This window comes from Microcaecilia unicolor, chromosome 5 (genome assembly GCF_901765095.1).
Source record: "Microcaecilia unicolor chromosome 5, aMicUni1.1, whole genome shotgun sequence".
Classification (NCBI taxonomy): Eukaryota; Metazoa; Chordata; class Amphibia; order Gymnophiona; family Siphonopidae; genus Microcaecilia; species Microcaecilia unicolor.
In genome coordinates, this window is record NC_044035.1 from 145,711,343 (window position 1) to 145,736,577 (window position 25,235).

At 43.6% G+C, this 25,235-nt stretch overlaps 1 protein-coding gene across 1 annotated transcript in view; it reads right to left on the reverse strand.

The window, feature by feature from the left end:
• Nucleotides 1-25,235, reverse strand: part of SEC24C (SEC24 homolog C, COPII coat complex component) — a 192,754-nt gene that overhangs the window by 101,645 nt on the left and 65,874 nt on the right. The gene's annotated exons all lie outside the window — the stretch shown is intronic.

The following is a 25,235-nucleotide window of genomic DNA, read 5'->3' on the forward strand; positions in this document are numbered from 1 at the left end:
ATGTTAACCGAAAATGCAGGAAGACTAAATATACTCAGATTTTTATTCTGAAGTGCACTCGTAAAGAAGCAGTAAATTAATCTGCATTTGTGACAGCTTTCAAAATATTGTTGCACACTACCTTGGTTGAATTTGTTCAAAAAGGTGGTAAATAAAGCCAAGTAACTAAATAAAAGGTCCAATAAAAAACTTATGCAACAACTTTTTCTGGTTGGTCCTTTACTAGTTTTCATCTAGTTTTCCCAAGACCACTACGGCTCCAGATCTGCACTAGGTCTAATGCAGGCTTTACTCGAGTAAAGCTGCAACCTCTGTGCATTTAATTCACACTGCTAAAGTCACACAGCAAATAGTAAGTAGTAAGCAACTTGTGAAATCTGAAAATGATATATAACATCCAATAGTACTAAGCCTGTATCAACACATACAAAAATAAGAACAGTAAAAAGTTTGTTCAGATGCCCAAAGGAAGACATTAACACCATTACTTCACACACTGAAATACACTAGTTCACATGTTTATTACATATGGACAGACATAGCCTCACATTCATTGCAAAAAACAAGTAAAACAGTGCAAGTGTGAGGGTATGGAGCCTTTTTGCTAATATGGCTGTCAAAAGAACAAACAAATGAAAGCTTTAAATCTTTAAAAACAACATACTATTTTGACCACTACAGGGTATATAGTACTATTTTGCACGTGTCTTTATAAATACTGAGTAGGAAATGCAGAACACAGTTAATTTTTAAAACTGCAATTTACTTAGCTTGTAATCATATAAGTGGTGGAAGACTAAAAGAGTTATAAATAAGCTCGTGTACAGTCTGTAAGGGAAAGACCCATCTTGTTTTCTAGTGGCGTAAATGCCACACATCATATCCTACCAATACGAGTTTAAGAGTCCATCATTTTTTATGAGCTAACAGCCTCCTCACAGGTGTCTCTCTCCTAGCTGTCACTGATGTCACAAAACCGCTTCACCTTCACAACTGTCCTGCAGCCCACATGGTCCACTACCTTTTCTGGCTTCAGAGTACACTGGTGGAAGGTGCAGTGCTTCCAATGGTGGAGCAGAGACTCCCCACCAGCTGTGTCTTACAGTGGGGCCACCACTGTGCCTAACTCGCAGCCCGCTCCTCAGCTCCCTCAGAATAGTTAAACACAATGGATATTATACCTTGAATCATCAGGTCAAATAAGAAGCATGTTTATACAAATTTCTCTCTTTTTATAGTTCAAAAGAAGCCGTTATGTATCTCTCACACCTTTCACTACATAAAATATTTTGTTTTAAATTGATTTAAAAAAATATAAATTCATTGAGTGTGACTAAAACAGATAAATTGGTATCTTAATACCTCAAACATGACTGTACATTACTGAAGCAACATCACACAAAATGTCTGGACTGTTTAATAAAATCTAAAGTAAATTTTGAAACTGAAAAAAAAAAACCCCTTAGACTTACTGCTAATACTACATTAAAAACATACTATAAAATGCCATTTTGTAAGATATTTCTCAGTTTGTAAAATAACCTTTTCAGAGCAAAAACTATTTCTTTCCATGTTTTTATATCCCTTACCCTTCTGAACACATGAAAGACCTGCTGCACTTTTAAATTTTTCAACTAGATGCTTAGAGAAATCCAAGTCTACTAAGGAATGCAGTGCATTTGCTGTAACTACACAATGGTTCAGTAATTTAGGAGTAAACCTAGACTCTGCATTTACAATAAAATCACAAGTATAGGAAGTTGAGAGAGGACCTTACCCTGTCAAATTTTCTGCTAGTGATTCAAAAGTACCATTATACCCTGTTTTGATTATTGTAATGGCCTCCTAACGGGTTTACTCCTATTTCACCTGTTTTGAAAAGATTGCATTAACTCCCCATCAAGCAAAGAATTAAATTTAAAATCTTGCATTTAGTTAATAATGCTGTGTCTCCTATGTTTGTGACAAATTTACCAACCAAGAGCATTGTCAGCGACAAGGTCTCAATTGGAAATGCCCTCTTTTCAAGTCATTAGACTGGAGGAATACAGAAAATCAGTTTTCAAAGTGGCAGGACTGAAATTATGGAACTCTCTGCCTTTGAAGATGCAGGTTATACAGAATATGGAAGAATTTAAGAAAGAACTAAAAAAACAATTTTGTTTGAGCAAGATTACGACAAAGACTAGGACACTGCAGCTGCATGTACTTTTTGAAACAAAGGATGATCTATATAGTTGTCTCTAAACATGAGGATATGAAAGAAGAACTGAATTTTAAGACACTTATTTTCAAATGGATATTGGCAGTATTGAGAAAGGACCCATCTGGCTGGATTGAAATTATCTGTGGTACTGATTTGATATGCTTTGTTTTACTGTATGGTTTTATTTATACAGTCGGATTATATATGTTTTTGTTACCCATCAAGAATGCTCAGATTGAGAAGGATACAAAATAATGTAAATTATAAGCAATAAAACCTTTTAACGAAACCTTGGTTAATTTTTCTCCAACAAAATCTAGTAATACAATTGTTTTTAATCATAGGCACCCAGTATAAGAGGCATGGGGAGGCTAAGCCTACCAAACACTAATCATGACGTTCCCCATCCCCACTGCTGTCATGTCTGAAGACCAGCTGCAGCAAAAACACAGATGCAGAGCCACCGTCTCTAAGTGAGCTGCTGCCAATTCTGCTGCACCCACACCCTCCGATGGCAACTTCCTGTTTCAGAAAGGGAAGAACTGGAAGCCAGCAGCAGCAATTCCATGCTTTTTTTCTTTTTATCCAATGTTGCTGCTGGTTCCTGGAAGCAGCAGCGGCCGAGGCGCCAGGGAGATGGAAGATAGAGGGGGGGGGGGGGGGGAGAGGGAGATGGAGGAAGGGAATGGAATGGCCAGGCTCGTGGAAAGAGATAGAAAGCTGTGAGTAGATGAAGAAAAAAAAAGAGGGATACTGAAGATCGGATAGTAAGAATGAATTAAATCTGAAAGGAGGCAGAAAAGTAAACGGAAGAAAGCTGAAACAAAAAAATCAAAGTTGATGATGGATGTAGTGAAGAAAGTCAAATAAAGGAAACCCCGGCAAGAGTTAGGAGAAGTCAAAGTCTGATGAAAGCAGTAACCAGAGGCTGGGAGCAACATGATTAGAAAAATAAAATGGCCAGACAGCAAAGGTAGAAAAAGGAATTTTATATTTAATTTAAGGTAAAGTAATGGGGTAGCCATGTTAGTCCATCACTCTAAAGGTTTCCTTCCTGTCATTTTATGGGGTTCCTTTCTTTTTTCCTGTGTGTCTTTTATATTGTTTTAATGCTATAAACCACTTCAACTTATTCTCAAAAGAAGCGGTATAGTAAATAAATTATAAAAGATTAACGCATTTTCCATGTTTTGTTTTATTTCTTTTTATTGGACTAATGATACATTTCTGGCTAATTTTTGGAGGACAAAACCTCCTCCTTCAAGTCAAGACTGTACACTATAACAGCAGTATATTCACTTCACCTAAGGAAGGAGGTTTTTGGCCTCTGAAAGCTAACTGAAAAATGTATCAAGTTAGTCCAACAAAAAAAGGTACCACCTTATTTTCCATTTTTTGTTTTATTTTCGTTAATGTTTAATACAGTGATTGGAATGTCAGTTTTTGAAATTTACAACAGTTATCCTCAAAACTCTTAAACTTACCTTCAAGTCACTCAGGATAGGCCTTCTACTTTACTTATCTCATGATCCCATACTCCTCAGTCTTCTCCCTTTGGAGGAGCAGCTTAGTGGTTAGTGTAGTGGACTTTGATCCTGGGGAACTGAGTTCGATTCCCACTGCAGCTCCTTGTGACTCTGGGCAAGTCACTTAACCCTCCATTGCCCCTGGTACAAAATAAGTACCTGAATATATGTAAACCGCTTTGAATGTAGTTGCAAAAACCTCAGAAAGGCGGTATATCAAGTCCCATTTCCCTTCCCTTTTAATGACCATAGTTTAGTCTTACCAGGTGTTAAGCGTGCCCAACTAGAATCCAGACAATAAACTTTCTTTTTTACAGCATCTTTTTTGTGGAACTCTTTGTCTCTTCCTATTCAAGCTGAATTATCCCTTAAAAATGTAAGTCCACCTTAAAAACCTGGCTTTTCTACCAAGCTTATGATTCCACTTAAGCTTGTTGCAGCTTGTCACTGTTTATTCTTCTATTTATTTTTTTCCTCTTTTCCTTTAACTCTCCCCATCCCCAACCTTATCGCCCCACTTAAACCCAAGTTCATCTACTCCTTCTTAAAAGCTACTTTTTGTCGGCTTTTCTTCTCTTCTTAGAGGCTTGAATGACTGACTGACTGACTGAATGAATGAAATGTTCTTTCCTTTTCAAATTTCATAGTTTTTTCCTTTTATACTGCCTTTGCTAACTTGCAGATCAAGGTTTACAATCTAAAATCATCTAATGATTTTAGATCGTAAACCTTAATCTGCAAGTTAGCAAAGGCAGTATAGCACATTTAAATAAACTATAAATAGAGTAGTTACTTACCTGTAACAGGTGTTCTCCGAAGAAAGCAGGCTGCATATTCTCACAAGTGGGTGACGTCACGTCGGCCCCGGAGGATTTTCAAGCAAAATCTAAAAATCTCTTTAACGGCGTTCCGTCGCGCGAGCGATCGCACCGCGCATGTGCGCACACATCTTCCCGCTCGCCATGCTGACACGCCCCTCAGTTAAATCCAAAAGATGAAGGAGACAACTCCAAAAGGGGAGGTGGGAGGGTTTGTGAGAATATGCAGCCTGCTGTCTTCAGAGAACACCTGTTACAGGTAAGTAACTACTCTTTCTCCGAAGACAAGCAGGCTGATATTCTCACAAGTGGGGTATCCCTAGCTTCCAGGCTTACACAATACAACAAACAGTGGTCAATTGAGCCTCTCAACGGCGAGGACAGAATAAAAATTGACCTGAAAAGAAGAAACATCTAAATGAGTGTAGCCTGGAACAGAACAAAAATGGGCCTAGGAGGGTTGGAGTTGGATTCTAAACCCCAAATAAATTCTGCAGCCCCGACTGCCCAAACCGACTGTCGCGTTGGCTATCCTGCTGAAGGCAGTAGTGAGATGTGAATGTGTGGACTGATGACCACGCCGCAGCCTTGCAGATCTCTTCAATAGTGACTGATCTTAGATGAGCCACCGACTCAGCCATGGCTCTAATTTTGTGAGCCGTGACATGGCCCTCTAGAGTCAGTCCAGCCTGGACAAAAACGAAGGAAATGCAATCTGCTAGCCAAGAAGAAATGGTGCGGTTTCCGACAGCAACTCCTCTCTATTGGCATTAAAAGAAATAAACAACTGGGCGGACTGTCTGAGGGGGCTCGTCCGCTCCACGTAAAAAGGCCTGCGCTCTTTTGCAGTCCAAAGTGCGCAGCTTGCTTTCGCCAGGGCTTGTAAGATGAGGGAGAAAGAATGTTGGTAAGACAATTGACTGGATCAGATGGTACTCCGATACCACCGTCAGTAAGAACTTTGGCTGCATGCGGAGAACTACTCTGTTAAGATGAAAAGTAAGGTAAGGCGCTTGAGCAACTAGAGTCTAAAGCTCACTGACCTTACGAGTTGAAGGAACAGCCACCAAGGAAAACGACCTTCCAGGTCCAATACTTCAGATGTTTGTGGAGCGCTGCGTATGCCTTGTAGCGCTACAGAAATGCTAAATAGTATTAGTAGTAGTAGTAGATGGCAGGAATCCAGTGGCCCGAATTGAGCTTTCAGCAGCTGGATGAAAACGACATTGAGACCCCAAGACACTGGAGAAGGTTTGATAGGGGCTTTGACCGAAGCATAAGAGCCAACTTTCAAAATTATTGGGGGTGCTAAGCCCAACAGAAATAACCCCCCCTGGACACATACAAGGAATTCTCTCAATATTGGGGGAGAAGTAAACCTCTCATGAAGTGGACAGCTAAAGGCTGTCCAGAGATAGGCTGACCTTCTACACGTTGATGATAAGCACTTATTGCACGAAGATGAACACTTACAGAGTTGGTCTTGAGACCAGACTCAGACAGGTGTAGAAGGAACTCAAGCAAGGTCTGTATAAGACAAGAGGCAGGATCTAGGGCCTTGCTGTCACACCAGACGGCAAACCTCTTCCATGAAAAAGAATAACACCTCTTCGTGGAATCTTTTCTGGAAGCAAGCAAGGCTCGGGAGACACTCTCTGGAAGACCCAAAGAGGCGAAATCCACACTCTCAACATCCAGACCGTGCGAGCCAGAAGATTGGAGGTTGGGATGTAGAAGTGCCCCCTCGCTCTGCGTAATGAGAGCTGGAAAACATTCCAATCTCCAGGGTTCTTCTGGAGAACAATTCCAGAAGAAGAGGGAACCATATCTGACGCGACTAGAAGGGAGCGATCAGAATCATGTCTCCACAATCTTGCTTGAGAATCAGCAAAGTCTTTTCCACCAGAGGTATGGGAGGATACGCATACAGAAAGCCTGTCCCCCAATGAAGGAGAAAGGCATCCGATGCTAGCCTGTCGTGAACCTGCAGCCTGGAACAGAACTGAGGGACTATGTGATTGGAATAAGTGGCAAAAAGATCCACTGAGGGGGTGTCTCACTCCCGGAAGATCTTTCGAGCTACAGCCATGCTCAACGACCATGACTGTAGCATTATCCTGCTCAGCCTGTCGGCCAGACTGTTGTTTACGCCAACTAGATAAGTGGCTTGGAGAAAACATGCCGCGTTGGCGGGCCCACCGCTACATCTGCATGGCATCCTGACTCAGAGGGCAAGATCCGGTACCCCTTTGTTATAGAGTACATCGCAACCCGATTGTTTGGTTGAATTAGAATAATTTGGCTGGTTAGCCGACCACAGGAGGGATGCAACCTTCGTCAGCAGCTTTTGTGGCTGAGGAAGTTGGACGGGACGCCCCAGAATCAAATTGGAGAGAACTGACCACCTCTGAAGGGAATTCCTAAAACTGGTGAACAGTTGGGTCACATCCTCTAGATACCCTGAACTTGATACCACTGGGAAGCTAGGATCCACTGAGCGGATGTCATGTGTAAATGTGCCATGGGAGTTACGTGAACTGTGGAAGCCATGTGCCTAGAAGTCTCAATATTTACTGAGCTGTAATCTGTTGAGACGGGCAATCATCGGGTTTAAGGGAACACATGCACTCCCAGTCCATGAAGAGACGCTGCAACAACAGCCAGGCACTAGGAAAACATACTCTGGACGCAAACTGGGTATAAGTATCCTGTAAGTCCAGAGAGCATAGCCAATCGTTTTCCTGAAGTATGGGAAGAAGGATGCCCAGGGAAAGCATCCTGAACCAAATATCTGTTCAGGCCCCTTATGTCTATGATGGGACGCAACCCACAAGGAAGCACCTGGAATAGAACCTCAACCCTTCTTGCCCTGGTGGAACTGGCTCGACCGCATTGGCGCTGAGAAAGGCGGAGAGTTCCTCTGCAAGTACCTACTTGTGATGGAAGCTAAGGAATTAAGCTCCCAGTGAGCAATGTGGAGGGTTTGATTCCAGATTGAGAGTATATCCTAACCGGACTATTTGAAGAACCCACCGGTTGGAGGTTACAAGAAGCCACCTTTGGTGGAAAAAATTTAAACCTCCTCCCGACAGGCAGATTGGCCGGTACGGATATATATATTTTTTTAATTTATGGTGGCTATGCTGAATTGGAGCCAGTCAAAAACCCGTCCCTGGTTTTTGCGGAGTAGCTGCAGGGGCCTGTTTAGGCGCACGCCGTTGACTAGAACGAGCGTGCTGTGGCAGAGCCTGAACCGGCTGTCGAGAAGCAGGAGTATACGAACAACCCCTTAAGGTGTAAGGAAAACTTCTCTTCCCTTTAAAGAACTTCCGAGATGAGGAAGTGTATGCACAGAATATCTACAAGTTTCTGCTGAGTCCCCTCCTCCAGGTGAGAGGCACGCAGTCATGAGAGTCTGCGCATCACTATACCCAGAGCAGAAATCTAGATGTTACATGACAAGTGTTGAAAATGCCCCTGGACAGGAACCTGCGACACACCGTGTGCTACCTGACCACCTGGTGAAAAGGTTTAGCCTGCTCCGGTGGGAATGCTCGTAAAGATCAGGCAGGACTCGATTTTGGACGCAATCATGCCAGCCTGGTACGCCTTTTTCCCAAAAGAGGCTAAGTATGTATGCTCTGGCCCTGGGGGCGCCGAAGCAAGTTTTTAGAACTCCTATCTGTTCTGAGAGCAGAATCCACCACCGCAGAATCATGAGGTAACTGAGGCCTAATGAAACTGGGTTCCCCGTGGATCCGATACTGGGATTCAGTCTTCTTGTAGAAGACTTAGGTGAAGATGGATAGTCCAGGACCTCGAGCATCTGGGGCCTTGGGCTGACTCACAATCTCCACTGTAATGTGTCGAGACAGATAGAAGATCTAGAGAATTCTCAGCAGAGAAAACTCCATGACCTTCATGTTCATCAGATGAGCCATCATTGAACTGAGCTAACAACTCAGACAGAGCAGCTCAGATCCAAACCCGTCCGACATGGAGGCGTGGTAACCTCTACGACGGGGTCGAGAAGTCGACTCTCCAGACGACTCCAGTGAAGGAGAATCGACCCAGTTGGCTGCGAACATCAATACCGGAGGCAGCATCGGTGAAGGAGATCTAATTCCAGGTGAAAAGCTAGATGCCGCAGGAGGCGCTAGCACCAATGGCACCCGATGGTACCCATGGTACCGAAGCCGAAGACAGAATCTGGAAATGCTGAGGAATCGATACCAGACTGCCAGATGACTTGCGTGTCCATAACAGAGATGGGACCGATGGTACCGATAGTACCCATGGCACCGACGGTACAATGAGACCGATGGTACACATGATACCTGGTACCAATGGTACCCATGGTACTGATGGTACCTGGTACCGATGATACTCATGATATCTGGTACCGATGGTACCCATGGTACCGATGATACCTGGTACCGATGATACCGATGGTACCCATGATACCTGGTACCGATAGTACCCATGATACCTGGTACCGATGATACCGATGGTACCCATGATACCTGGTACCGATAGTACCCATGATACCTGGTACTGATGGTACCCATGGTACCGATGATACCTGATACCGATGGTACCCATGACATCTGATACCGATGGTACCCAGGATACCTGGTACCGATGTCCGATGCCAGGATACCACCATAACAGAGGGAGCAACGCTCTCGGCACTGACCGACGTCTGATGCCAGGATACCTCCATAACAGAGGGAGCAAAGCTCTCGGCACCGATGGTACCGACGTCCGCCGATGCGCCCGAATGACCTGCAAAGCAGGAGGCGCCGAGGCGGGTGGAGACCCACTCGATGCATCACTGTACCCAGCGTTCATCGGTCTCTATCGGACTCAAAAATTGATCTCCTTTGGGCATCCCTGGCAAGTAGCATACGTCTCGTCATTTTGAGACACTACTTGCATTTCTCAGGGAGATGATCCGGCCCAAGACACGTCCGCCGATGCGCCCGAATGACCTGCAAAGCAGGAGGCACCGAGGCGGGTGGAGACCCACTCGATGCATCACTGTACCCAGCGTGCATCGGTCTCTATCGGACTCAAAAATTGATCTCCTTTGGGCATCCCTGGCAAGTAGCGTACGTCTCGTCATTTTGAGACACTACTTGCATTTCTCAGGGAGATGATCCGGCCCAAGACACGTCCGCCGATGCGCCCGAATGACCTGCAAAGCAGGAGGCACCGAGACAGGTGGAGACCCACTCGATGCATCACTGTACCCAGCATACATCGGTCTCTATCGGACTCAAAAATTGATCTCCTTTGGGCATCCCTGGCAAGTAGCGTACGTCTCGTCATTTTGAGACACTACTTGCATTTCTCAGGGAGATGATCCGGCCCAAGACACTGAATGCACCAGCTGTGCGTGTCGGTGACAGAGATCGTCCGGTTGCAGCGGGTACAAGGCTTAAAGCCAGTGGTGTGCTGGAGCAGGCTCTCACAGGCTCTCGAGAGCTGTTTGTTAATTTTTTAGAATTTTGGGACTTTAACAAATGGATCCCAAAATGTGGGCTTGGCCTCCTGAATTCTCTTTTACTTTGCTAGCGAGAGAGAGCCCACAGATAACAATTTACCAGCACACCCCTGCTTAAAGGTCTTTGATAAGAAAAAAGAAAAAAAGAAACTTATAAAGAAACACCACAAAAGTAAAGCTTCACTGTAAGTTTTGATTCCCATTTCAGGCACAGCCCCTTGTGACTCTGACAATTACTTAACCTTTCCTTGCCCCAGGTACAAAAAGTACCTGTATATGTAAGCCACAATGAGCTTGCCATGAGAAAGGGTACATATGAAAAAATAAAGAACACCCGAAAGGGTAAAATAAAAGAGATTTAACTCCGAGGACCTGAAGAAAACACGAAGCGCTAACGAACTCCGTGTCTCCTGAGACGCGGAAAAAGAAGAACTGAGGGGCGTGTCCGCACGGCGAGCAGGAAGATGTGTGCGCACATGCGCGGTGCGATCGCTCACGCGACAGAACGCCGTTAAAGAGATTTTTAGATTTTGCTTGAAAATCCTCCTGGCCCGACGTGACGTCACCCACTTGTGAGAATATCAGCCTGCTTGTCTTCGGAGAATGTATTTTGCACAGTACAGAAGAATATATACTACTGTTTCTCTTTCTCTGGTGTTGCCCTGCATGCACAGTGAATTCTTGAGAGGTCAATTTACTTTTTGTCTACCTATTTCTATTTTTAGGTTGGGGTTACTTATTCCATACTAGGTTTTTTTTTTTTTTATATTTGTACCCCGCGCTTTCCCACTCATGGCAGGCTCAATGCGGCCTACATATACAGGCACTTATTATGCATGTGTGAAAGAGACCAAGTATTCTGTTAGCACTGAATGTCTGTGTAGGATCTATCTGTACTGATCTGGATTTTTTAGTTTCCAATAGGTGTGCACTGAAGTTCTAGTGTACACTGCAATATTTACAGTGCTATCTTTCCTAGGTAGATCCTTAATGTGTGACTCGTGGAAGTTAGTGGTATAGCAGAATTGCTCTATATGTCCTGAATGGCATTTGTATTTATATGCCTGGTACTGGATTTTGGATTTAGTTCACATCTTTCTCAGTAGCAGCTCAAGGTGAGTTACATTCATGTACAGTAGGTATTTTCCTTTCCCTGGAGGGCTTACAATCTAAGTTTGTACTTGAGGCAATGAAGGATTAAGTGACTTGTCCAAGATCTCAAGGCATGGCATTGAAATCTGAATTCTGGCATCCCTGGTTATCAGCCCACTGCTCTAACCACTAAGTATAGCTAATACATATTCCAAACATGTCTGGTAAATCAACAGTAAAGGCCAGCACATCTAAAGGCTGATGGCCAAAAGCAACTTAACCAAAAAAAAAAAGGGGCAAATCATTTTATGGCTGCCAGTAACCACAGGATTTCTGTTACAGTGCTGACAAATACAACTGTTTTATACCCAATAGAAAGATGCTGGACTATGGAGGTAGGATGGACTTGAAGCCAAGTGTTAACGTATCTGCATATATTTCCTGAATACGGAAAATGCTACTCATTTAATATATTGTATTTTTTTTTTTGTTACATTTGTACCCCATGCTTTCCCACTCATGGCAGGCTCAATGTGGCTTACATATTGTATACAGGTACTTATTTGTACCTGGGGCAATGGAGGGTTAAGTGACTTGCCCAGAGTCACAAGGAGCTGCCTGTGCCTGAAGTGGGAATTGAACTCAGTTCCTCAGTTCCCCAGGACCAAAGTCCACCACCCTAACCACTAGGCCACTACTCCACTCCATTTTGGTTTGCTTATTTTGATTCTTTTGGAACATAATTCCCTGGAATGCATTCAGTGTGCAAAATACCATCAGTAACAGTCACTGGTGAGAGGCATCTGGTGCCTGTGCACTACAAACACTGTGAAGGCGTCCTTCCCTGCTATGTTCAAAAGTATTCCTACCATCTCTTTACTGCTGACATAGGGTGGGTGGTTGGGGGGGGGGGGGGGGGGCAGAACCTAAGATTTTAACTTGCCCCATCCCACCTAAGCCTCCCACATAGTTTAGTCAACCACCACCTATGTTTTTTTTAATCATATAGGCTTCAGCTTGTTAGAATCTCATTGGATAACTTCTTGCTCCTTCCTGGAAGTAAAGCTGTCCATTGCCAGCACTCTTCCTAAAAGGGCAGTGGTGCCATTACCATGCATGGAGGCATATTTTCAAAGCACTTTGGGAGGCTAAGTTCCATAGGTTTCTATGCCTCATGGTATCTTGAAAAAAAAAAAGCAAAGCTTTTTTTTTTTTTTTTAATGGACACCAGTTTAAATTAATAGCAACAATCTAAAAGTTAATGATCTAAGCAAGTAAATTGATAATTAAGTGTAGATATTTATAATGGGTTTATACACATTTGTTATGTTGTGCAAAACCTCCTGCTGGGATCAGGACTGTCTGATACGGTTGGGAGCAATAGTTGATCTCTTACACAATGTACTGTGGCGTAGACTGGAAGGCAACCCATGGGCCTGTCGGGGTCTCAGAGAGCCCTCGCATCTAGACAGACGGTATCACAGATGTGCGAGATCAACCGTGCCCAAAACATTACAATACCTGGAGATGTGCAGGACTTTCCTTTAAAGCTCTGTATTCTCCCGGGCCTTCAAGCCCTTGATAGAGTGGACTTTTTCAAACCAAATACCAAATTTTAAGGATAGAGCTTGATCACCTGTGCAGTACCATGTATGGAGACAACCGAGACTCCTCTCTATTAATTGGTCACTAACCTCTTACTGGAGACAGTCACCATCCGCAAGAAAGAAGCAGGCTTACTAGTAGGGGAATCTTTCCCCAGGGTTGAAGCTAGTCTACCTGTTGTTGGCCCGGCACCCAAAACCTGGGATTGTGGCCCAGGGGGCGAGACACCTGAATGTGTTTATACCAGCCTGAGGGGTCCTGTAAATATGTTGTTCGTTTGGCCATATGAAAACAAGTCAACCATAAGGAGGTTAAAGGAAGACTATTTGCTCCTCTCATATGACTCAGAGGGTGGTGGGGCATCTTCAAATCCAACCCACTCTACTCCTCTCATAGTGCATACTGTACAGACAACCTCTTTGCATGACAAGGTAGAAGAATCCATAGAAATAGACAGCAATTGACCATTTCCTGGGTTTGAGAGTATGGCGAAGGAACAGGTCGCCCAGTCTCACGCCTGTACCACCGGAGAGACAACAGCTTATGTAACTTGATCTACAAGTATCGGGACCTCTTCACAGTTGACTCATATGACTCTGCGTTAACCGACCTCCATGTCACTTGTGTTCCAACTGAAACCGATAATAAGCTTGTCTTTGTGCACCAGTATAAGATCCCATTGTCATCTTATGTGTCAGTGCAAGAGATTATAAAAACCTTGGAAGCTTGAGGCATTATCCGGCAGTGTAACAGCACCTATAATTCTCCCATATGCCTATTCTGAAGAATAACATAAGAAGAACTGCTCTGGACTATGGTCAATTGAACAAGCGGATACCACTGTCTCAGTGGCCGATGGACCAGAGCCTTGCCACAATAAGATATTCCAGATACTTCATCAGCTTAGACCTAGCTTCAGGCTTCTAAATTGTATCAGTGCATCCCCAGGATCATAATAACTGAGCTTTCACCTTTGGCAACAAATAATATACCTGAAACAGAACACAATTACAATGTATTTCTGCACCGCTGAAACCACCAGGTTCTTAGCAGTTTACAGTAAGTCAACAACAAAAAAAAAAAAAAAAAGACAATATCTTGGAAAGAATAATATGAACCCAAATAACTGACATTAAACTAATTTTAAACAAATCTCTTAAAAAGATGGATTTTCACATTTTTCTTAAATTGAGAGTAGGATGACTGTACAGTAAAACAAATAACAATCACTCCAAAGCCTAGACGCTTGAACTGTAAAAAGTCTATCAAATATTGTAAATCTCTTTACACCCTCAATAGATGGAAAAACAAAAAGTGAATTGTGACACTTTCTTCTGTCTCTAGTTTTAGAGAGAAATCTACATGATCTATCAAATAGTTTGGACATTCACCCTTCAGAATAACGAAGATACATACCTGTAGCAGGTATTCTCCGAGGACAGCAGGCTGACTATTCTCACATGTGGGTCGACATCCGCGTCGGCCCGGGAATCGGACAGCTATTTTGCAAGCAAAATATAAAAAAACCTTTCCAGAGTCTTCTGGCATGCAAACAGCGCACATGCGCGTGAGCTTTCCCACTCAGTTTAATCAAAAAGCAAATAAACAACAAACAACAACTCCAAAGGGGAGGTGGGTGGGTTTGTGAGAACAATCAGCCTGCTGTCCTCGGAGACTACCTGCTACAGGTATGCATCTTTGCTTTCTCCGAGGACAAGCAGGCTGCTTGTTCTCACATGTGGGGTATCCCTAGCAACCAGGTTCACTCAAAACAATGAACATTGGTCAATTGGGCCTTGCAACAGCAAGGACATAACAGAGATTGACATGAAACCATAAACAACTAACCGAGAGTGCAGCCTGGAACAGAAGAAAAATGGGCCTGGGGGGGGGGGGGGGGGGGGGTGGGTGTGGAGTTGGATTCTAAACCCTGAACAGATTCTGCAGCACCGACTGCCCAAACCAACTGTCGCGTCGGGTATCCTGCTGAAGGCAGTAGTGAGATGTGAATGTGTGGACTGATAACCACGTTGCAGCCTTGCAAATCTCCTCAATGGAGGCTAAGTTTGCCACTGACGCAGCCATGGCTCTAACATTGTGAGCCGTGACATGGCCCTCCAGAGTCAGCCCAGCTTGGGCGTAAGTGAAGGATATGTAATCTGCTAGCCAATTGGAAATTGTGTGTTTTCCGATGGCGACGCCCCTCCTGTTGGGATTAAAAGAAACAACTTAAATGCTTAGAAAATTACCTTGATAAGAAATATGTTTTCTTTGAACCAGTGCAACTGAAAGAATTTTTGCAAATGAAAAAAGTTACCAGTTAGTATTCTGAGAAGTAAAAACTTGGATTTATTATGTTAATACGTGGATATCTCCAGGCCTTCTATGTTATCATTTTATTTTTTTCTTTTTAAAATATATACCACCGATGTTTCCTAACGCCCCTATTTCTATTTTCTTTTTGATGTTTGAATTAGGTGGTCTAAGAAAGAGTTAATATATCTTCTTGTTAATTTCTTTAAACAATATCTACTCTGATTTTCTGTTGCAAGATGTAAATGCTTGTATTTAAATTGTGAAATTAAAAAAAAAAAAAGAAACAAACAACTGGGCGGACTGTCTGAAGGGCTTTGTCTGCTCCACGTAAAAGGCCAATGCTCTCTTGCAATCCAAGGTGTGCAAACTGTTTTCGCCAGGGTGGATATGAGGACAGATAAAAAATGTTGGCAAGACAATTGACTGGTTCAGATGGAACTCCGACACCACCTTTGGTAGGAACTTAGGGTGTATGCGGAGGACTACTCTGTTGTGATGAAACTTGATATAAGGTGCCTGCACTACCAAGGCCTGAAGCTCACTGACTCTACGAGCTGAAGTAACTGCCACCAAAAAAACACCCTTCTAGGTCAAGTACTTCAGATGGCAGGAATTCAGTGGCTCAAAAGGAGCTTTTATCAGCTGGGTGAGAACGACGTTGAGATCCCATGACACTGGTGGAGGTTTGACAGGGGGCTTTGACAAAAGCAAACCTCTGATGAAGCGAACAACTAAAGACTATCCAGAGATAGGCTTACCCTCTACAGGGCGATGATAAGCACTAATCGCACTAAGGTGAACTCTAACGGAGTTGGTCTTGAGACCAGTCTCTGACAAGTGTAGAAGGTATTCAAGCAGGGTCTGTGTAGGACAAAAAAAAGAGGATCTAGGGCCTTGCTGTCACACCAGATGGCAAATCTCCTCCATTTAAAAGAGTAACACCTCTTTGTGGAATCTTTTCTGGAAGCAAGACTTGGGAGATACCCTCTGAAAAACCCAAGGAGACGATTCTAAGCTCTCAACATCCAGGCCTTGAGAGCCAGAGACTGGAGGTTGGGATAAAGAAGCGACCCCTCGTCCTGATGGTTCCGCAGTCTTGCTTGAGTTTCAGCAAAGTCTTCCCTACTAGAAGTATGGGAGGATACGCCTACAGAAGGCCTGTCCCCCAATGCAGGAGAAAGGCATCTGACACTAGTCTGTCATGGGCCTGAAGCCTGGAACAGAACTGAGGGACCTTGTGATTAATCTGAGTGGCAAAAAATCCACCGAGGGGGTGCCCCACGCTTGGAAGATCTTGCGGACTATGTCCATGTTTAGAGACCACTCGTGAGGTTGCATTATCCTGCTCAGTCTGTCGGCCAGACTGTTTACACCTGCCAGATAAGTGGCTTGGAGAAACATGCCGTGACGGCATGCCGAAAGCCACATCTGAACAGCTTCCTGACACAGAGGGCGAGATCCAATGCCTCCCTGCTTGGTGTAGTACATGGCAACCTGATTGTCTGTCTGAAGAAAGATGACTTGGTTCGACAGCCGATCTCTGAAAGCCTTTAGAGCGTTCCAGATCGCTCTTAATTCCAGGAGGTTGATCTGCAGACCTTTTTCCTGAAAGGACCAGGTTCCCCGAGTGTGGAGCCCATCTACATGAGCTCCCCACCCCAGGAGAGATGCATCCATCATCAGCACTTTCTGTGGCTGAGGAATTTGGAATGGTCGCCTCAAGGTCAAATTGGATTGAATCATCCACCACTGAAGAGAATTCTGAAAGCTGGTGGACAGTTGGACTACATCTTCTAGATCTCCCGCAGCTTGAAACCACTGGGAAGCTAGGGTCCATTGAGCTGATCTCATATGTAGACGTGCCACGGGAGTTACATGAACTGTGGAGGCCATGTGCCCCAGAAGTCTCAACATGACCTGCTGGGATGCTCGAACCAGGGACAGAAGGCTGTCCGCCCTTGCCTCGGGAAGGTAAGCTCAAGCTGTCTGAGTGTTCAACAGGGCTCCAATGAATTCCAATTTTTGGACTGGGGTGAGATCGGACTTGGGAAATTTATGACAAACCCCAGTAGCTCTAGCACCCAAATAGTCATTCGCATGGACTCCAGTGCACCCTCCTCCGAGGTGCTCTTCACCAGCCAATCGTCAAGATAAGGAAACACATGCACTCCCAGGCTGCGTAGCAACGCTGCGACTACAGCTAGGCATTTGGTAAATACTCTGGGCGCTGATACCAGGCCAAAAGGCAGTACACGGTACTGAAAGTGCTGTGTTCCCAGCCGAAATCGAAGATACTTCCTGTGAGCTTGGAGTATCGAGATGTGGGTGTAAGCATCCTTTAAGTCCATAGCCAATCGTTTTCCTGAATCATGGGAAGAAGGGTGCCCAGGGATACCATCCTGAACTTTTCTTGGACTAGGAATTTGTTCAGGGACCTTGGGTCTAGGATGGGATGCATCCCCTCATCTTCATCTGCACAAGGAGGAAGTACCTGGAATAGAATCTCCGCCCTTCTTCCCCTGGTGGAACTGGTTCAACCGCATGGGCCTTCAGAAAGGCGGAGAGTTCCTCTGCAAGTACCTGCCTATGCTGAGAGCTGAATGAATGAGCTCTCAGTGGGCAATTTGGAGGTTTGAGATGCCAAATTGAGGGCGTTTCTATTAAGAGCCCACTGGTTGGAGGCTATAAGAGGCCACCTTTGGTGAAAAAATGTCAGCCTCCCCCCGAACGGCAAGTCGTCCGGGATGGGACACTAACTGTGGCTATGCTCTGTTGGAGCCAGTCAAAAGCTCGTCCATTTCTTTGACTTGGGAGCAGCAGGGGCCATTGGTGCACGCTGTTGACGTGAATAAGCGTGCTAGGGCTGAGCCTGAGTAGGCATGTGTGCCGAAGGGGTGTACCTACGCCTAGGATAGCAATAGGAACTCCTGCTTGGCTTACCAAAAGACCTCCTAGCTGAGGAGGTTGATATAAAAAAGTGTCTGGCAGGAGACAGAAGAGACTGTATCAGTGTATTTCTTGATTTGGTCTGCAACCTCTTCAACCTTCTCTCCGAAAAGGTTATCACCCCAGCAAGGGACGATCCCGGGAGGAAGGAGGGCCTGCACAGCAGGAAGCCACGAGACAGGTGGAGACCCACAATGCTTCACTGCTCCCAGTGTCTAATGGTCTAGAAGCAACCATGCTTACTGATGCTCCCGATGCTCGACTTTGAGGAACCAGACTTGGCTCCAAAAATCCTCTCTCGCACAGCCTCTCAGGAAACCTGGGTCCTCTTCATGTGAAGACAGAGAACACAGTTAGTAGGGATATAGTCAGGCCCTAGACACAGCAGACACCTAAAATGGGTGTCCTTTCCCGAAAGATAGCCCGACTGCACCGGGTACAGTGCTTGAAGCCATTGGGAATCTTTGTGGACATGGATGGAAAAACTTCATTGGCTAAATTAAAGGATTCAATGGTGCCTGAAAAAGGGACAAGGTACGGTAAAAAGGAAGGGAAAGACCCGGCCGAAGTTCAGGCCTGAAAGCGGCCTGAAGACGACAGAAACAGAATAATCAATCTTGAAACCTGGGGCAAAACAATTCTAAGAAAAATAAAGAAAGGGAAAAAAGATTCCAATAAAAGAAGCCCAACAACAGACGGGAAAAATTGCTGGAAGGCACAAAAAAACAGCTCTCTAGACCGAGTGAATGAGGAGAGGACAAGAAAACACACCTACTCATTATATGGATAAGAAGAACCGAGGAGACAGCGTTCATACGACGGGAGGGAAAGCACTTGCACATGTGAGGTGAAGCGCGGCTCGTGCTTCACAAAGCTCTCTTTTAGCTACAGCAAAATGCTGGACCAGGCGATGCGGATCGGTGTCACCCACTTGTGAGAATTATAAGCCTGCTTGTCCTCGGATGATAATTGTTAAGAAGTTCAGCTTTATCCTTATCAGCTTTACATATTCCTCCCCTTCACTTGAGCCTCACTATGCCATTTTGGCACGTTCTCCTATCATTTACATATCTAAAAAATGTCTTGTCCCCCAGTTTTACGATACTGGCTATCTTTTCTTCCATTTGTATCTTTGATTTCCTGACAGTTTTCCAGCTTCTCTTAGCTTTTCTAGGTACTTTTGCCTGTCTTCTTCGTGCATTGTCTAGTAACTTATGAAGGCTAACCTTTGTTCTCTTACCTTTTCTGCTACTACATTTGAGAACCAAAGCGGCCGTCTTTTTCTCTTACTTTTACATACTTTTCTAACATGAAGGTTTGTTGCCTTTAAAAGAGCTCCTTTCAGTTTTGCCCACTGCTGTTCTACTTCCTTCAGCGGTTCCCCATCCAACTAACTCTTCCTTGAGATACTCCCCTATCTTGGCAGTTAGCTCTTTTGAAGTCTAGAACCTTCAATCTTGAATAAGCCCTCTCCTCATGTGTCTTAATATTGAACCACACCATCCGGTGATCGCTAGATGCCAAATGATCACCCACCATTAACATCAGAAACACGATCCCTGTTTGTAAGCACTAGGTCCAGAATAGATTCGTTCCGTGTGGGTTCCATAACCAACTGTGGGAACAATTCTTCCTGTAGCGAATCCAAGATCCTCTTGTTTCTAAATGACCCCACAGCAGGGCAGACCCAATCAACATCCGGCATATTAAAATCATCAGTAGTACTTCTGCTTTCATAGATGTCATGTGAATATCTTCAATTAAATCTCTGTCCATTTCTTCCGACTGTGAGGGAGCCCTGTATATCATACCAGTGTAAATACTTTTTCCATTCTCTCTTCCAGGATTAACCCACAGTGCTTCTTCATTACCCCATATGTCCTGCAGTTGTTACGTTAATATTATTCCTAACATATAATGCCACTCCTCCACCCTTTTTTCCTACCCTGTCTTTCTTAAATAGATTATAGCTAGGTAAAACTATATACCAGTCTCCATGAACCACATCTCCATGACCGCCAATAAATCCAAGTCGACTTCTACCATTACCGCCTCTAGATCTAGAAATGTGTTTCCCATACTATGGGCATTGGTATACAAAGCTCTCCAGATACTGCTCTTTTTTTCCCATATCTATAAACTATATCTTACATTCCTTAGAATTAATGACTTTAGGGCTTTTCTCATCCATCCCCAGCGAATCTAGTTTATAGCCCTCTTTAGTACATTAGCCATTCTGTAATGGAACATACGTGGAGGGGCATAATCGAACGGGGACAACCATCTCTAAGGACGTTCTGGCGAAGGGGCGGGGGAAACCCGTATTATCGAAACAAGATGGATGTCCATCTTTTCTTTCGATAATATGGTTGGGGACGCCCAAATCTCAACATTTAGGTCGACCTTAGAGATGGCCGTCCCCGGCTTTTGGTGATAATGGAAACCGAGGATGACCATCTCAGAAATGACCAAATCCAAGCCATTTGGTCGTGGGAGGAGCCACCACTCATAGTGCACTGGACCCCATGACATGCCAGGACACAAACCCTAGGGGGCACTGCAGTGGACTTCACAAATTGCTCCCAGGTGCATAGCTCCCTTACCAGAGCTTAATTATTCACTGAGTGAAAGAATATTTCCTCCTATTTGTTTTAAAAGTTCTCTTGAATTCAGGAACTGTTTTTGTCTTCACCATTTCCACTGGGAGGCCATTGCACGAATTCACCACCTTTTCCATGAAGTATTTTCACAGGTTACTTCTTAGTCTATTCCCGTTCATCTTCACCCTATGCTCCCTCGTTCCAGAGCTTCTTTTCCACTGGAGACTCACCTCCTGTGCATTTATGCCGCAAAAGTCTTTCAATGTCTATCTTATCTCCCCTCTCCCGCCTTTCTTCCAAAGTATACTCGAGATCTTTAAGTCTGTCCCCATACGTTTTAAGATGAAGACCACTGTCCATTTTAGAAGCCACCCTCTGGACCAACTCCATCCCATTTATATCTTTTTAAAGGTGTGGTCAGAATTGTACAACATTCTAAATGAGGTCTCACCAGAGTCTTATACAGGGGCATCATCACCTTTCTCCTACTGGTCATTCCTCTTCCTATGCACCCAAGCATCCTTCTAGCTTTCGTCATCACCTTTTCTACCTCTTTGGCCACCTTAAGATCATCACATATGGTCACACCTGCTCCTCTTTTGTGCACATAAGTTCTTCACCCCCTAAACTGTACTGTTCCCTCGGGTTTTTGCAGCCCAAATACATGACCCCGCATTTTTTGGCGTTAAATCTAAGCTGCCAAATTCCAGACCATTCCTCTAGCTTCGTTAAGTCCTTCCTCATGCAATCCACACCATCAGGGGTGTCTACCCTACTGCAGATTTTGGTATCATCCGCAAAGAGGAAAACCTTACCAGACAGCCCCTTCAGCAACTCACAGTCTGACTCCTGATGCAAACACCACTAAAAAAGGGATGACAGCTTTGTTATGTATCAATCTTATTTACAGTCTCAGAAAAGCTAAATATCACAGAATAATTCTCTCACCACCACAGATGGGTCCTCCAAAAAACGGTTGCAACAAGGAAAAGGAGCGCCAGGAGTATGCACTGGTACTGACTCTGCTGCACTTGTTCCATAGGGGAAAAATGGTTTTCAGCAATACCAGGGTTTTATTTTTTTTTGGGGGGGGGGGTGCTTTTACACAGAAATATAAAATTCACAGGGGGCACAAAACAGCAGCAATGATTCTGAATGACCAAGCTGTTAACTAGAAAAATATTTGTTCATGTTGGGAATTTACATTTAAACAGCAGATGTAATCTGCTCCATTAGATTGGCGGAAAGTGAGTGGTGAAAAGCAGCATATTAGCACAAATATTTGTGATTCAATATGTACAAGGAGAAGCTCCACTTTATTTAACAGAACTGGTGACTCAGCTGACCATACTATCTGGCCCACTCATCTGCAAATATTGCGCCAGTCTCTCTCATCTGTTATAACTTATCACTTGGGTGCAACCAGGGATAAAGCATTTTCTGTTTGGATGCCATCTATGTGGAATTCTCTACCGTCTGATCTGTAGTTAGAAAAGAATCCTAGGCCTAAACTTTTTTCTTAAATGTCCTATCTGCCTATCCAAGTCTTTGGATACAGGTAGTAAATTATGTACTGTCCGATTGTATGGCCATGTTTTATCAAAGTTGATGGGCTGATTTTTTGTTGTTGTTGTTGTTTTTAACTGTAATCTGCTTTGTATAAAATTTTATTAAATTTATATTCCACTTTTTCAATAAATAATCTAAGCATCTCTAGGGGTGTCATTTACTCTCTTATCTAGACAATACTTCACAGAACTGAGACAACTTTCTTTATTTATTCTTATATCCCACATTATCCAAAAAGTAAATTTTGATTCAATGTGGCTTACAATAAAAACAGTAAGTGTAACAGTATACATATATTGGAATAATAATTCTACAAATTATTACATAAAGAAATATTTTTTAAACAGGTAAGCTTTTAAAGCTTTATGGAATGAAAGATATGAGCTTATGCTTCTAATTTCTTTTGGAATGAGATTCCACCATTTGGATCCTAGATAACTAAATCCAGCTGTATGAACAGAATTGTATATAACACTTTTATAACTAGGTAGTTGCAATAATAGGTATTCTCGATGCTGGCTTTGCATTTCTAGCCAAGACAATTAGGCTGGTCATATAATCTGGAGTCATCCCAAATATAGAATATTAACATGCATGTTTTAAACTAGAGAGTTGCATGGGGACAGAAATCTAACCCGTCCCTAACAGAATCTAACCTGTACTCACCCGACCCCGTGGGGAATCTAACCTGTCCCCGCCACAAGTAATCTCCTCCATCTCAGCCCCCAACCCACACTGCGGTCACCTTGCTTCCCCCCCCTCCAAGAAAGAGAGCTGCATAAAATATTTATTTTTATTATTTTGACTTATAAAAACCACTTGTCCCTGAAACATGCTCAAAACAGAATCCATATATACAAAAGAGATGAGGTGAAGATGGGATTTCATGTGCCCCTGTGAAAGGAGAGTTTCCAATCTTTCCAAGGCAGATTATAACAGTTAACAGGATATCCTCACTGAAATTTGTCCATGTATTACTGTATTGTATAGAACAGTGTAGAAAAATTAGCACAAAATACAGCTTTTATTAGTGCTGTTTCTACCAGATACAATAATTTTTTAAGCTGTTTTAGTGATATTCTTTTAATTTTGTGATATTTATATCTACATATAGGAAGCTTTCAAATAAATTAAAAAGCTGTCATATAAGTAAAAAATAAATAAATAAATAAATCTTTTGTCCTCCACCTTTCAAAGCACTGCCTATCCAACTGGAACAGCTTTTGACTTTTTACAGAAGGACCACACACATAGGCAGTCCCTTATTTCTAGTAATCTTTTACTATTGTTTTCAATAGCTTTGCTATTGTTTTGGGTGAACCAGTGTGGGGCAGCAATCTCCGTCTACTGGGTTCACCTCATAATGGGCTAGATAGCTTTGTACCGTCTCCTGTTCTCAATCTAACCTCCTTGCCCCTTACCAATCTTTTTTCCCTCCTACTTGCACCTACACTCTCACCTTTTTTTTTTTTTACAGCCCCCCTCTATCCAACCCACGTACACAACTGCGTCCACCTCCCTTCCAGCCCTGAGTGGCTTCCTCACACACATCTCAAGGCACCCTGGTAGTCTAGTGGCTTCTTCGAAGCAGCAGGAAAGATCCTCACTCTTTCCTGCCTGCTGCCACTGATGATCCTCTCGCTGCCGCAGCTTGTTTAAAATGGCTGCCGAGACATCAAGCAGTGGCCTCTCAAGACTTCCACTGAAGACTCATGAGGCCGCCGCTTGAAGTCTCGGAAGTCATTTTAAACAAGCAGCGGCAGCAAAAGGATCAGTAGCAGAAGGCAGGAAAGAGTGGGGATCTTTCCTGCTCCGAAACAAGCCACAGGGTGCCTTGAGGTATGTGTGGGGAGGGCACCCTGCGGCTCAGGAGAGGGAAAGCAGTTTGATTGTATAGCTCCATGGGAATCCCGCAGGACCTGGGTTCATCCCTGTGGTATCCCCATGGACCTAGAGGGGATCCCCATGAGATTCCCATTATCCCTGATCCCATGCAGCTCTCTATTTTAAACATAATTCAACCTTTGATTGGAAGCCAATTTAGTGCAGTGAGTAAAGGAGTGGCCTTATTACATTTTGGTACCCATAAATTCATCATACTACTGTATTTTCTGCTGTCTGAAACAATTTAAGTACAGATTCTTTGCTTCCTACATATATTGCATTACAATAGTCCAATTCTGAGAGTGTAAATGTTTGAACTAGTAATCTGAATGAATTCTTGTTAAAGTAAGTTCTCTTTTTAGCTTCCACATTGTCTTGAACATTTTAGCAATTATTGCATAAGCTTGGTCTTCGAAGGAAAGATGTTAGTCAAAGACAATTCCTAGAATATTTTATTTTGTATCAATGGGACAAATGGATGGAACAGCCTACTAATTAAAGAGGTAGAGTCAAAAACAGTAACAGAATTCAATAAAGCATGTAAGGAGATGATCCTTAGCTCTGAGAAGTGAAGGCCAACTCTGAGATCTGACTTCATGGCCTTAAAACCATTATGAGAACTCTACACACATCTTGCACTTATTTATGTACCTATTCAGGGGCTCTATCCATTTACATAGGACAGCCGAATAAGCAATCCTAATCAGACGAATGTGCTATTCACATAGTACACCCAAAACAAATACCATAGATACACAGCAGTGTTTGAGCATGAGCATCTACTAGAAGGCCCCATACTGGCGCAGAGCATCTTTGCAGCACCAGAAGAGATATGGGAGAAAGCAGCTACATGGGGAAGATAAGGGGTAGGCCACAGGAGATGAGACACTGAGAGCATAGGGATGGGGGAAGATACTGGCCACGGGACAAGGAAGAAAACAGGAGATGCTCTCCTGCCACACCACTGTCTCCCAGATGCAACCTATAAGCAAGTCTTCATGTTTTCTCAGTACTTAAGGTGACGGTTAGGATGCAACTTATATGTGAGAATGGCCTATATGCAAGTATCTACAGTAAATTAATCCAGATGCTGTGAAATTATGTCCCCATCCCAGAGCACTTCTGATCCCTCAATTTTAAATGGATAAATCTGGCCAAAAGATTAAA